A 15,944-nucleotide genomic window follows, 5' to 3' on the forward strand; every position below is an offset into this window, starting at 1 on the left:
TCCCGCCCCCCAAGAACCCCACAACCTGCCCACTCAATGCGAGATTATGCCGCTCGCTCGTCTGAACGATGAGTGCGAAAACGCGCGAGCGAGGATTTATCGTAATTTTCTACCGAAAGGATAACTCCAGCTCTGTCTCTATCTACGTCATTGGTGGGTTCGACTATTTTTGTTCTCTCCCTCTTACAATTTTTATGCCCCTTTACGCTCGACTTCCTCTATCGTAGTCTATACCTATCCATACTCTGGGAATTCTTTTTAGCAGCTACCTGACTCTGAATTCTAAATTCATTCACCGGATATACGTGATACATGCGTGTATATCTATATACATTCAGCGCACTCTTTATTTAAAGGTTCCTACGTTACGTCGATATGCCCTTTTTAGTAGACCCAGACGACCACTTTCCCTGGTTATAACGATTTTGTAAACTGCTCTTCTATGCTAATATTGATAAGATAGGAAAGTGACTCTTTCTATGGAATCCCTATGGGACTTCTGTTATACATTGAAAATCGGTTTTATTATATCATCGACCTATTGTCGACCTCAAATTTCAATTAGCTCAATCAGCCATGCACGTGCTCTTTGATGACGTTAAATTGTAAATTATTTAAAATCCCCACATTGATTCTTCCCCGCTTGCACAAGTTGAAAGCCTCTGTCGACTTACCTTGGCTTCTGACGGCTGACGAGAGATGGCGGACTGTGTACCATCATCTTCCATAGACGAACTTTGATTTCCAGCATCCCTGTTGCGTCTTCTCAATGGACCTCGGCATTTTTAACCCTAAAAACATATAGACTATTAAAAAAAAATAATAACAAACCTCAATCTCACACTCTACAAAATCCCATGCACCTGGTACTGTGTATTCATATAAGTTATATAACATACGAGAAAAATAATAAAGAAAAAAGGTGCCAACAAACAAGCCCATCGATCTAACAAGAATACAAAGTTTTTTTATTAATGGGATCCATTTCGCAGTCTTATACCTATACCGATACCACTATACCATTCAGTCACGAAACCCTTTCTTGCTTCCGAGAGATCTAACATTTATCTTCTTCTCTTCGTATATCCTCAAGCGTCTCAATTTTGAGTATAATACGCAAAGCAACGAATTTCGTTATTCCACTTTGCAATAATTCGTAACAATTCGCAACCAGGAATTCGCATGATTTCGAGGACAAATATAAACGATCCGATAAATAATACAGCGCGAGACTATCCGACTGTTCAGGTATCCTTTAACGATATTTCTTAAGGTTTGCCCAGCCTGCCGAGGAGTACGATCTGCGACTTAGATCGGCTGTAACTCAGTCGGCCGATATTTATGATATTTATAGGCAACCCGAAACAATGGATTGATATTGTTTTCTGATTGGGATGGCGTTGTACGTTACATGCACTTTATGTAACGGGTCCAATGGATACCACTGGCTACTCGTTCTCCAGGGACAATACGCGTGTAAACGCACACGCGTGCAATTGTGCTAGAGCGGTAGCCTGGCATGCTTATATATGCAAGAGCATAAATAATATTTAATATGACAGCACACGGCGGCGCACTTTGTGCGATATATTTGGTATAGAAACGTCACCGATTGCGTATCTTATTCAAGTTGAGTCGGGTCGAGTCTTATCGAAGTAACATGACCAGTAAGAATTTTCTCTTCTGTACATACCTTAATTTTTTTTCATAAATCTATAAAAACAAAACAATGTATGACACTGCCATAATACGTATCGGAGTGTAATCCGATTTTTAAATTTTCTATCGTACTGTCCCCTCTCTCGTTTCACGGTGAAATGCAAAGAGATTGCCGGTATTATCGAGGCTCGAAAAATCGTTGGCGAACAAAAGATCGGCTATTTGAATATCAAATTGATACTGGCAGCCCGCGGCCGTTATCCATAATCGTATTTAAATGAAGATCACATAAGGTATGGGGTTTAATAGGGGTTACGGTTAACGTTTGGTCTTCCCTCTTATACGCGAGTATTGAAATTCACATGTCCCAATAAGTATACGTATACCAAGCATACGCGCAAGCCAAAAGCACGATGTGTCTACGGCAGCCACTGTTGTAAGTAATAACGATAAACCATATAATGGTAAAACGCGACAAACGTAACGTAGGCTAGCATTGGCTTACGCGAAGACAGTCTATTTATACGTATCTCTATGTAGTACATATCGTATATAGGAATGTCAAAGCATGGGGACCCCCGTATATGCATACAATTGATACAGATATACTATCGTGGGCCTTACTTTATATTGTTATTCTTAACGTACATAAGCATGGGACCCATACGACTACGAAGACAGTCGTAGCCAAGGCTCTGGTGAGTTCCCGTAGGGGACCCAAGAGTCCCCAGGGCCCAGAGTCCTCGAAGGAACCAGGGGTACCGGCGCAGTCTTATATGGCGCCTTTGCACAAACTAGGACCAACAAAGGCTTGTAGACATCTGTTCTTGTCACAAAGATGATTTAGTACGTCCACTTGGTCCGTTTCCCTTTCTCTATCTGTTTCTCCTGGCATTGCTGTATATATTTATATATATTTATAACGTATAGATGTAAATGTACCGCGAGGGATATTTAATTGTGATTATCTGTAAAATTAAATTTTACATAATTTCATTGGACTCGACCAACCCGAGGCCCATTTCTCTGGTTTTCAGTTTGATTGGCTAACCCGGAGGACGCGTCTTGGCGTTTACTGGCAAGTGGCAACCACGGGCACGCAGGTACCACGGTAGATAACCAGTTCTCGTGATTTGTGGCTATTCCCGGGCGATTCACGTGCGATAATAAAGTGGCAATGGGCTTGTTAGCGAGCACCGTGTGTCTCCTCATCCTCGTCGTACCTCATCCTCGGTGAAGTTAGTGGGCCGGGTATAGTATACTAGTTGAAACAATTTCTGTGAATGTGTCATCGGTGGTAGCCTCACAGTCACGGAGTCATCAGAGTCACCGAGTCGTCAAGCGCTGAGCTGGTTTTATACTGATGCGCAATGGTAATAATCATTTTAGGAACCGTGAGAATTTCTGGACTACGACCTGTTTCATGGACTATCGTATCTCGCGCTGTGGGACCAGAGACGCTAATGGATATCACTCCTGTTAAGTGTGTAATTGCCAGTTCCTGGTGTCCTGGTGATTCCGGATAGGAAGAGACACTTTGTCACCTGGGAGCCTTCTTGAATGGTCTCTTGGAAACAGGGAAGTTCAAGGTAACTGGATCATTGCTGACTCGGAACGCTTATTGCTACAGTAGGAAGAGTCTGGCGCTTGGTATAGTTTGGTATTGAGGTTGAGAAAAAGTGGTCCAACCTTGTGATTAATTGAATATTTGGTAAATTGATTTTTAATTAGTCTTTCACTCATTAGTCAGTTTCAGTAGGTCTTACTAGCTGCTGGGTAGTCAGGGTGGGTATCGTGTGACGTGTGTCAGGAATGGAGGTACGGCTAGGAGAGCTGGTTACGTTGTTGCTGGTCCATTGTTAAGGTGGTATGGAGGTAGGCCTGGCCTCATTGGTACCGCCTACTGGACTGACCCTGTCGAGGAAGGACCCCTGCCTTAAGGCCACAACCGAGGGAACCATATCTCGGCTTCTCTTTGTGATATTGATATGAATGACTTGATGTATTCCATAAGTGAATACTTGACCCAGCCATAATGTAGATGCAACCTACAATTGTTTCGTATCGCAAGGTAGTTGTGATACTAGAGAAAAATTTACGAACAGACGCAGGTACGGGTATTGAAAAAAAATTAGAGATTCTTATGTGGTTAGGTGGAGAAGGGAGTGGACCAAGGTGCAGGTCCTGATCCTTCATTCTAGACACGTTCTTCTTGTCGTCCAGGTGTTCACATTCATGATATGTAGAACTTACGAGTAAAGCAGGTACCACAGTTCGTCCAGCTGGTTCTTGCGGTATCTGTCGCGCATGGATCTGGACAATTTTTATCAGGATGTATCAGCGAAGAGGAATCGCGACTCCTTTGACTGTGGAATTCTTCGTTTAAACAGATGCGACCTTTTGTCTTCGCTGGACTGGGGTCGTAATCATCTTGATCCAGTCTTGAACACACGTTTCTACCCTTGTACATATTTTTTTTAACATGGCTATCTCTTTATTACAGGATCAGTATGATCCTTAAAACTTAAAAAAAAGGATTTAATAAAAAATCGAAATTTTGCAGTTACTTAATACGTCCTCGTTAGATACGTTTAAGGAATGAGAGATCAGCCGTGTAATAGGTATATACCACAAAGTCCTGTTGGGTCCAGCTGTGGGTACAGTATCCGTTGAACGTGGCGAATGTATATCAGGGTACACATTGTAACGAATGGTAGGCATTAGTTAACAGGATATCAAAAGGATATCCTGAAGCGGCCACCAAGGAGCCAGGACCCCACCCAGGCAGTCGATGCCGCCTCAGCGGATGGAACGAACCTTAAGGAACACAATGCCTCGAACCTGAGACTCTATCGCGATATCAGCCAGTTATAAATTGTAACACAGCTTCGTCCTGGCATTATGATGTCTCTAATATGTCTTTTTCCACGCTGCAACCTGGCAGCCATCTCGAGAGATGATCGCTACCTTTATATATATTCCAGCATAGGCACGATGCGCTAACTACCTAATACCTCCATACGAACTCAGCATCTAATCAGAGACCTGTACCGCTTCCCCCATAATTGAAATGAACTTTTGTGGAAATTCGCAAATTCAAATTGTCCTACCATACGAATCCACTCATACAATATTCCTCCCGTTTGGAATTTCGGGAGTAGCCAGTCATTTCGGATGCGGTCGCTCTTGGAATTATTCAAAATCCAAGCTCGCGACTGTCCGAGATAAATAACTTTTAGCCGTAGCTCTCCTCTCCACCTACTACACCTCCTCGGGGTCTTCCACCTCCCCAGAGGTTTCGTGTGGGTGAGCACACTCGTGAGCTCCGCAGAGAGCCAGGATGTTTAACATAACACGGGCAATCATTTATGCGTGGCGAGCTGGACAGCGACCCCATAATTTAGACCAGTGGGCAGAACTAGCCTATATCCCCACAGTGCGATTGGCCCCATACGGGGTGTGCACTCTCTATGGAATGCGAAGAAGACGCCCTCCAGGATTCCTCCTTTGAGTACCCTGCCATCCTATGCTCGTCTCCACGACTCCCACGATCGAGAAAACAATCGTTGCAAACTGCCATGCGATGGTGGCTGCTGACTGCTCGGTTGGGTCAGCCACGATCTCCACTTGACCCATGACCAGACTTCAGTTCCCCATAGATACCATTATCACTGAGCCCATCCAGTCATATCCAGGTGTTTCCGGATACAGTCAGAGGAAAAAAAAGTTCAAGCGAAGGTATGTCCATAAAGAATGGGCGTTCGTCAGAAGTCACCGGGTATATCGGTAGAGAGCGTAGGTACGTAGGCTCGGAAGAGGGGCCCCCCATGGAGGTATAAAGGTGGACCCCACGACAGTAGCCGTGTACGCATGGGTTAGACAATGCCGTGCACATTAATACACTTCATATTAGTCCGCTTTAATGCGTGTTCGCCGGCCATTGTGAATGAGCGACACTGTTTATCACTGGGTCCCCTGCGCCCTCGAGTTCCTGGGACCTACGCATCCCCCCTGCACCCCTAGGGGGCCGCATTTATCTCGGGACTTGGACCGATCGCGGGGATAACAAATCCGTAGTCTACGTATACGTCCTGAACTTTCTCGACGGCGGAATTTATCAATAAGACGCTAAAGGCCGCGGGAGGTTGGCACCACGTAGTGATGGAACGACTCTACTACTACGAAGGTACAACCCGGTCCTAAAAACTCGGGCGATAAAGGCCCCATTATCTTGTACTTAAGTTTATGAATAATTTTGAGCTTAGACTACACATATGTATATATTTGATTTTGAGACTGGGAACGGTATAGATATTACTTCTGGCACGGACTATACAAATTTTACGAATACTGTACGTATCGTCAGTGTGACTCATGTCAAAAAAAAATATTCAAGACGATCAGCTGACGTTCGCTGTCGCTTGGAGCATTTGCCATTTTGTTCGACATCCGCCCAAGGCAAAGACCTCCAACTTTAGATCTGGAGACATTCTCTTCCCACAGTGGCAATACTGAAATTCTGGGAATACTATGGTTGGTAGTATCGACAGGATTCGAACAAGGAATCGGTTCTCAACCGTTGCGAGATCGGAATGACAATTGCGGAATTTATTAGTTGTGTCAAGCGTGTGGAATAAGGAGAATCTGTCATGTATTTTTGTTACGGATATACAGAGTATAACGAATCCAACGTTTGATTCGACCTGCATAAAATAATATGCGAATTCTCAAAGGGTCCAGATGCTGTAAAGATGAGGGAACCGGGAGAAATGGAGAATTGTCATTTTTACGGGAGTCCATATTTTGTCTGGATGTCGCGCGAACCGTTCCCGGTACACACCTTGCGTCCTACGCAGATATCTCGATAGATGATCACCCGGTATACGTAGCTATGGTACAAAAGGCAGCCCTTAGGCGAATCAGCTATATTTATGCTTTGTTGTGGACATAAAGATCCACCATAACGACCCAACGTGAATGCGCTGTCGTTAAGTATTTCATCGTAATGCATTTGTGTCTTCGACTCGCGGTACATGCAGCCTCTTATTTCCATAAGAACCTAAAAAATCTTTGCTCGACTTTTCCCTCTTCATTTTTCACATTTTTATACGTATTAGCAGCTTTGTCTTTAATAATATTCATTATCGTTATACAGTCCTAGAAAAATACACACACGCATATAGTACACGCATGATCGACTACTTTGATTTGGGTCTGACGTATAATGCTTTCTCATGAGAACTATTTCGAAGAATCCGTAAAATCACTGTTTCTCTTTCTCATTGTATCTATTTTGGACTCGAAATAAGAATTTCGCGATATTCGCAATGAAAGACGGCCTATTATATAGTACGGAGATGGACTCACGTTCAACACGAGAATAAACCGTTTCGCGGAAAAATTTGCAAGACAAAGCGTACCGGCGTTTTACGCGTCACTATGGCTGGATGAAAAGAGAGAGAGAAAATGAAACAGAAAGAAAAGATGTGTATATGGACGTAGTATACGTACATCTATACAGAAAGGTTAGCCTACGTATAAGTGAGAGTGAGAGTAAGAGAGAGAGAGTAAGAGAGAGAGTGAGTGAGAGAGAGAGAGAGAGAGAGAGAGAGAGAGAGAGAGAGAGAGAAGACAGAGCGAAAAGCACGTGGTCGAACGTTCCCAGAATATTAATATAATGTTCGACTCGAAATGTATTGCCATTGCCGTCTGTCAGCAAGCCAATCCGTTGTGTCGTTTGCATTTCGCAATTTCGGTGTCACCGCGAATTTATAGAAACACGACTGACGAGGGATCTTGCCTTGATATTTGACTGTGTGATAAATCTCGTCTCAGGCAGCGGCACCGGCTGCGCGACTCGTTGCATAAATTCGAAAAGTCAAACGACTTCGACGGCCATTTTGCCACATTGAATTTTGCGTCGCAACATGAATTACATTACGAGCTTAATCACGTAGTTTAATTATTATCATAATTTTCTGTTTTTTTTTTTTTTCCCTAATGCATAAACGAAGATACTAATTCACTATCTATAGATACGCATTACGAGGTGCGTTCTGAAAATCCTTTATCTTCAAATCGCCGGAGTTAATTTGCTAGTGTAGACATGGCAAATATCTGTACAAGAGATCAGAATAAGGGTTGGAGTGCGGGCCGGTTTGGTAGACCTAAAGACTATGTAGGTTATAGGGAGGATGGGATCACTAATACAGGAGATGTTTGCGAACCTGTTAATAATGCCAAGTTTGCTCGCCAGGTTATTAGTGATGGCAAACACTTAAATTGTTCTGCCGTGGATTAGTAATAGAACGCAGCTGCAAAATTTCTTGGGAGTATGGTCCCACGTGCGGTTCATATAGGTACCATGTCGTCATTTAGCAACCCTAAAGGGATGTTCAAAACTTTTCAGGAATAAACACCTAACCGTAAAATATTTGACAAATCAAAGAAAAATAATGTAATTAATCGACGTGATAGATGTATAAATAAACAAGTATTAAGGTTTGAAAAATTTCCTTCGAATTTGGATATACAAATTGGTGCTTACGAGAGGTGCCCACAGTGATACGATCTTCTGGAACGTCGAAAATTCTCCCCTAGAGGGTGGACCCATACCCTATCCTATCCACCTTCGTACACCACTCCAAGCCGCCTGACATTATATCCCATAGGATACCCCGTGAACGCATCCCTTGAAAACTAAACTGGTTTAGCTTTAAGCACGTTAGAACCCCTTTAATAGCTTATAGGTAAACAAAATTAACATATCTTAACAGTGTTAAGAATTTCTGGATCCCCACTTTCTCTCTCTCACTCTGTCTCTCTCTCTCTCTCTCTTTCTCTGATGCTGATGACGCTACTGCCTCTATACTTACTCTCAGTGACGTTGCCAGTAGCGATACTACTGATACTAGTAATACTATCTACTTCTTGCTGGGACGAACCAGAGCGTAAGTTTGTTAAGTAGCAAGGAGCGAAAACCACCATGAGCCATCCGATACGTGAGATCAGCCTAGTGAGAAAGCTGCAGCGCCTTGACGTTAGTTCAGATACCAGATAGGAACCTTTAAGGATTAATATTAAGGGTGATCCGCATGAACTTTAGCAGCCCTAACCTGTTTGCCGTAGACGGCTATGACGTACACGGGAATATGGACGAAACAACGTCACACATTTTTTTGCGAAGCTCTTTATCTCTTCTTTCAGTTGTTTCTACCCGTTGAATTTTACCTGCCGTAGTATAATGCATCCCGCGGGATCTGCCTCGTGGAATAAATATGTAAATCAGAAATTCCCATGGCCGTGGTACACGTTTCCCTAAACGATAACGAATCCCACAGTCGTGACCCTTTCCCGATATCTTTCAGACAAGTTAAACGTCGAAGGTACCGACCAGCAACCGGTGCAAGATTCCGCTACCAGTAAGGTAGCCCCATCTTATCCATCCACGAATATCCATACCCAGGATACGTGTATCCAAGCATCCAACGATTTCTCCGCTGCCTGGGAGAATTCGAATCTCCCGTTTACCAAGTATCATTGAATTATTCAGTGGGCACGCTCTGGAGAGCATGGCTGTCGAATTTAAGTACCGTACTGATAGGAGTTGCTTTGATTCGACGGGAATGAAAGTATGAAATAAACAGAGGATAAAAATAGTCTGTGCGAATACAGGCCAAAGATAAGTGAAGCTCGGGATGATTCTCGGTGGCTGTGAAAATACTGAGGGATATATAGTATTCGACCAATTAGTAGTTGAAGTTCCTCGAACAAACAAGCGGAATTCGAGCTACCAGATCGGCAGGCCACGTTCTAAATCACTGCGTGATAAAATCTCCGTGGTTGCTGCGCCGTGAAGTAGTGGAAGGGAAGAGAACCGTGAAAGAGTGGGACAGGTGGGTCCGTGAAGTCCCCGAAGTCAGAGGGGTGCAAGGCTAAAGGATAGGGTGGGGAGACCAAAAAGGAACCGAGAGGCGCGTAACATAATTTTGACGAGTTGAATTTGGACAGGTTTTGCCAGAATAACACGAGATGAATAACCAAGTAGATCAGATCTCTTAAGAGGTCTCGGAGGCTTACCAGGGACCCTCGAGCCTCTGAGGCCCTCGGGTCACCAGCTATACGATGGGACTATCCCGTTCCTACTCTGGCTGCTCCCCTGCTGAGGTCCTGAGGCCACTACCATTCTTATTTCCCATCTTTCTCTTCGCTATTGCCAACCACTAGAAACTATAAAATCTTAGTTTATCCACTGTTTCATCCCAGGACTCGCTCTTAGGAATACTAATTTTACATCCCCCAGCATCCCGTAGACCGATGGCCAAATGTCGTTTAGTTCCTTAACGGTCCCCACGTATTTATTTGATCAGTCACTCTTGAAGCTGTGTATCTGAATGAATTTTCCAAAATATATAAATTTTTTATTTGGCTCAGTCTTGATAGTTTACGGCTATTGAAATTCTAATCTATACACCTTAATCCCTATGTATACGACAGGAGGTCTCCAGGTGGGCTTGATAGTTTACCGATTTTCGTTCCCGGCATCGTGGCATCGGAATCGTGTTTCCAGCCTACGATTACGACGCGGGCTGTGATTAAATTGAAAGCTAATTAGCATCGGACAGCTAATTTCACCGTGATATCTACTATGAAACCCCTTCTCGATGTTGCCTCTGCTATTGCTGTTAGCTGCTGGGCTGTTCACGTTTTCGGAAACGTTAATAATACCGTGGGCGTTTCGTGCTGTCCGAATGTCAAGGATTCAACGTTTAATGGACGGTATCGAGAGGGAAATGGACAAGCAGGTTACGGATGAACGTGGATCAGCAACCTCAGAAGCAGATGATCTCCGATTGATGTGATGATTCCAGTCATTTTGAAGCCCTCTGGGCTCTTTGATTACCCCAGCATCCCATTCCTGCCAAACTGGACCGGACCTTGCCTATATTCATTTGATTGCTCCGATCGATCTGAGGTTGCTCGGAATTCAAGAGAATCCAATGCCCGTGATAAACATTGTCGCTCCCTATACTCCTCGACGTCGGCGTCCACTGCGAGTGCTAGTAATTAACGCCGTTACCTTCGAGTGGCATGAAGAGCAGGGATAGACAGCTAGACTGGATATATAAAGCCAAGGTGCACCGGTGTAACCTCAAAGTCGATCCTGTCAAACTGACAACCAGGTCGAACCGCCTCCACAAAACAGCAGGGATCCTCATCCCTGAGTGGCGTCGAACGAATGGAATTTTTATTTTACATCTTAGGCCCGAGCAGATTTCTCTTGGATTCAATAATAACGTCAAGTAAGATAATATTTTTTTTTTTTTTTTAATAAAAAATCAACATTCTTTACGACCCTTGAATCAATGGGAAAAATTTGGATATAAAAATGTTAGTGTTTTTCAATATATCTTTGTTTGGAATTGGTAATAATTATATCTTTGAAAAAAAATGAGATTCGTTACATTCAAATTTTGAATAGACAAATTTTTCAGCATTTTTGAATTGTTCTGTAATATTCTGAGAATCCCTGGCATATCATGATAGGTATATACCGTAGACACCTTGACAACAACAAGATGATGCAGTGCCCTGAGCATTGTACAAACGTCAGCCAGCATCGTCCGAAACCCTAATCCCCATGCTATGCTTGATAATTATTGCCTTTCTTATGAGTTGGCTATCGAGGATGTGAAACATATAAGAAATGAATGAAAAAGTAAAAAAAAATGTAAAAAATAAAATTTCGTTCTACCAAATCGATTAATACGAAGAAATAAAATGTAGATACCTATGTTAAAGGTGTATTATAAGACTGAAAAACTATTCGATGAGATAAGGGATGAAATGAACCTGACGAGAAAAAGGTTTGACATGGGCCACTATAACGGGGTGGCTCCATGTCGTAATTCACCAAGAAAACTCCTTGGGTTTGAAATACCAAAATGTCTCCCTTAGTGCCACACCCCTTTCCTCAGATATTTTAGTGCATTTCACCCTAATAACGGATTCCTGCATAACCCCCAGCATCCCTGCAGGAGTCAGTAAGACATTTGGTGTAGGATTTTGGAAACTTCAAAGTAAATTGCAAGGATTTTCGTTTTGATGGGAACATCGAACGAATAAAAAAAATGAGTGATGGGATGTTGATTCTGACAGAACCTAGATGCAGGATCATTGGACCTGGGTCAAAGGTTCTTGAAATCGGTTGAGGAATAAATGAAGGGGAGAATGAAGGAGACCCCACCACGTCAAAGACTGTCCGTTCTTGAAATTTTTCGGTTCGATCGTAAAATCTAATGGCCGCATAAACTGGCGGATACATGGAAAAAGCTTCGTTATAGAAAACGTCCGCGCTTGGACATTATTAATACTTTATGTTAATTACCGTTCCGTTTGGAGTATCCAAGTGGCCTTAAATCGACCCGCTAAATAGCCGCACTCGATCGTAAATTCGATTCACGACTATGACTCTCGATTAAAATCTATTTCCGAGTGAAAGAGTCCTGGGACTTGGTTTTGGGAACGACAAATTTTCAATGTTTTCATTTTACACTTTTTCTAAAAATATTTCTACCTTCAACCGCCCGTCATTCGTTTACTCGTACGGGATATTTTTTTTCTCATTCACCCCTTCTATCTCAATGCCGATATAAACTTCCCTCGTGACTCTCTCGTATGCTCGACCTGCAATTTTACGGGCCATTGGAAAAACTCGAGGAGAAGCGCAGAAAAATATATTGAAACGAAAAAGAGTCCGTGGATGCTTTCCATTCTGAAATATGGAAAACACGCTCTAAGCCAGAACACGGCTCTTCATACACGCACTGGACTTCGTAGTGGCTGACCGTAAAACATATATTAAACCATGTTCGCATGAATATGCATAGCGTGAAGTTTTCAATTTTCTGCAAATACTTTCGAGGTCCCTTTTCGAAATTTTATGGCCCGTAAAGGCAGCAGCCCTGCAGCGAGTTTTCAGTCCTAGGATTACGTAAGAGCACACAGTTCAAGCTTATTAGTCGCTGCTTCATACGTTATCTGTTCCGTTATCATTTCATAAGAGTGCACCTGAATGCATTACAAAATACATCTCCATGTACTTGCAGCCATTCACTATAACACAGCATCCCCATCTCGACTCTAAAAGTTTCTAAATTCCCCTTTTTCATTAACACTTATTAAGCCCCATAATTTACACACCCCCTATCCTATTAATGTTAACAAAGCACTATCGTTAAAAAAAAGCTTTTAAAAAATTCAACAATATTAACCCACTCGTGTTCATTTCAGACGAATGGATAATCAAAGGCTGTTTTCATTTTCTTATCCCTTGGTATCCAACAATTGGATCAGTGATTATCTTCGGTATCCATCATTGAATTATTTAAGGTGAGTGATATCTATCATGCGTTATACCTGAGAACCACTGATTGCAAGAGTTCTCGTCCGGGATAATTTAACAGTCAATTAGGTTGCGTTTGGAGCTGCCGAACTCTGCAGCAATAATATCGACTAGTAAGCATTATTTCGTTGTAATCGCACTTCGGTCCGAGTTTCAAATTCGAGGCCGTCTCGTATTCACAGTCGATTCTCTCTAGGTTCGCTTATTGAGCAAGAATGAGTAGGAGCGAGATAGATAGATAGATAGATAGATAGAGAGAGAGAGAGAGAGAGAGAGAGAGAGAGAGAGAGAGAGAGAGAGAGAGAGAGGGAGAATAGGTTGGCAAGGGTGGATGAAAGCGGCACCTCGTAATTGTTTGATTACTCAGCACGTAGCTGATCGACGGCTAAACTCAAACTAAGGCTCAGAGAAGACTGGTCGGATCTAAAGTGACATAACGTTCCATAGATATCGGGCTATTCAAACGTGTTAATTAGCAATCATTAGTTAATTGATCGACTCGTCAGGGACGCGAAGGTGCTAACACTCTGTTGGATGATTCGCAGGTCACCCTGCTAATTCATATAATGGATTGGAAGCTTATACGGACATGCTAGTAGACCCTAAAACCTTAGCCTAGATAGATGCGTCCATTCGAATTGAGCTAAATAATTCTTATCGACTCACATTGAACTACCATACAGGGCCTAGCTTCAAAGGATTTTCGATCTTGTTTTCGGATACTCCTGCGAGGAGTCAACGAGTGCAAACACTCCTCGGCTGAACTTCTCACGGATTGGATGAAGAGGGCTCCCTTGTATAGTTGGACAACAATGTGGGAACTACTTACAAAGGATCAGCAAGAGCCGCGTTAAGACCAGCTGAAGGCGAATCACGGAGAGAGTCCACTCCTGTCTCTCTTGCACCCACCCTCGCACGTACACTCCAGTCCGAAGGGTGTATCTATCGGAGATCAGTCGCTGGAAGATTATTTTTATAGAAGACTCCTTATTCCTGATCTGTCCTTTCACGGATGGCTTATTCCGGAGGATTCAACGAAATCGTATATTAGACATCCATCCATGTGGGATACGTAATCTTGCTCGAGTACAAGAAAACTTTGATTTTCTTCGGTTTTCATCGTCGCGCTGCCTCACGACGGAAACGATATTTTCTCTCTTTGTCAGTCAGGCACTCTTTAGCTGTCTATGTCTTTGTCCTTCGGTGGGAATTTATTCCGTGTCGTTCTCCTTGCTCTCTTTTCATCCTCTTCTCTCCTGTTCGTTCACCTAGTGCGGATGATCGTTCGCACTTATCTCGGATCGCCGTCGCCCGTTCAGCCGACTCAATCGCGAGTCCCGGTAATTGTTAATGAATAAATATAAGTCCCCGACAAAAGGGTCCAATATGCGACCGGATGTAACGACAATGCGAGTCCTTATCGAGACCAGTCCTATGCTGAGATGCTCGCGCCGACAGGTGATCCCTTTCGCTCACCATTCCTTTTCCATCAACTCCTTTCTTTATAATCAGATAGGTGTCGTCTCCTGCTTTCATACTAGCAAGGAGTCGTGAAGGATGATACTCGGGTCGAGGACAACAGAACAGACTGAACCGCAGAAGTATATGTTGTATGACGTGTGGAGTATAGGAAAAAAAATAATAAAAAAGAATTAACTCAGTTTTTAGTACCACCGTGTATAAAATCAGTCAAGTAAAGAGTGAATGCCGAGTGTCGCAGAGAAAAGGGATACAAGAATTTCTCTATTCCGCATGGTGGATCCGAAATAAAATTCCCGCCGAGGATCCGCATAAGATGCTTATCTGACGAAATATAGGGAGACCAAAGAAAAAAAAATAAATGGGTTCGATAGGTATTCTTGCGTGGGAGAATAGAAAAGAAATAGGTACTCCATGGGTGACGAGAGTGGACAATAGGTTGACGAAATCGCGACAAAAAAAAATGTAAGGGAGGGTGTAGAAATAAGGGTGGCAAAAAAAAGAGATTTTAACTTCATACGGTTTTCCGTCTGTCGATCACCTGCCTTGTCGTTGCCATCGGGAGTGAACGATCTTTGAAAAGGCGACCCGAGTCTTCTCAACTTTTCATTCGTATGGATACGCATTCCGTGACAATAACGGTCACCCGGTATAGACGGCTCGATGTGGTAATTATACGTAAGTCAGTTTGGAGTCCACGGCGTATTAATGTCTATGAGCCTTGGGCTCTAGGAGATGGTCTGAACGTGGAATGATGCTGAAGGAGCCAGATGGGTTGTATACGAGTAGGAAGATTGAGAGAAGAGTAGGAGGCAGGTACGGTATGAGAATTGAGGTAAGAGAGAGATAGAAGAGAGAAAGAACAAAAATTAATTCATACCCAATATTTATGACGTGGTCCGAACGAAATAACATCAGCTCGTGTTTTGTTGCCGAAGAAGACATACGAACGTGTGTGATACGTAGATACGAAAAATCATAAAGGACCTACACAAAATTACGTGGCAGAGTTCTTGCTCGCTTTGTGTCAGGAAATGCACCGAGCGGAAGCAGCTGCATTCTATCTGCATTTTTCGACAGGTGTTGGCACTGCGAGCTCAGTATGTAATGCAGGACTTCTTAGTCTTCTTATGTGGTTATTAATTTCAAATTGACAATTATGCTCTTCGCACTCCGAATGCACTTGAGGATTGCATTGCCTTCGTCGAGCGTTGCATTGCCAGTGCACTATGTGCAATTTCATATCTGAAATGTGAATGCACTTTTTAATGATCCGAAGGTAGGCTTATATGAGGCAGAAACCTAAATCGAATTTCGATCGGCCATCGAAACGGCATCGACTCCCTCCGATGCATCATGCAGCCTCTTTCTAATGATCCTTTTTTTATTTTCCGAACAGGCC

At 43.1% G+C, this 15,944-nt stretch overlaps 1 protein-coding gene across 1 annotated transcript in view; it reads right to left on the minus strand.

The window, feature by feature from the left end:
* The window catches only part of LOC107269666 (nuclear pore complex protein Nup88), a 257,533-nt gene that overhangs the window by 158,902 nt on the left and 82,687 nt on the right, over positions 1–15,944 (minus strand). The window contains exon 2 of the mRNA XM_025086989.1: positions 675–791. The gene's annotated coding sequence lies outside the window, so the exon portion shown is untranslated. The remainder of the gene's footprint in view (positions 1–674; positions 792–15,944) is intronic.

The sequence above is a fragment of the Cephus cinctus genome, unplaced genomic scaffold, assembly GCF_000341935.2.
Source record: "Cephus cinctus unplaced genomic scaffold, Ccin1 Ccin1_scaffold0689, whole genome shotgun sequence".
Lineage (NCBI taxonomy): Eukaryota > Metazoa > Arthropoda > Insecta > Hymenoptera > Cephidae > Cephus > Cephus cinctus.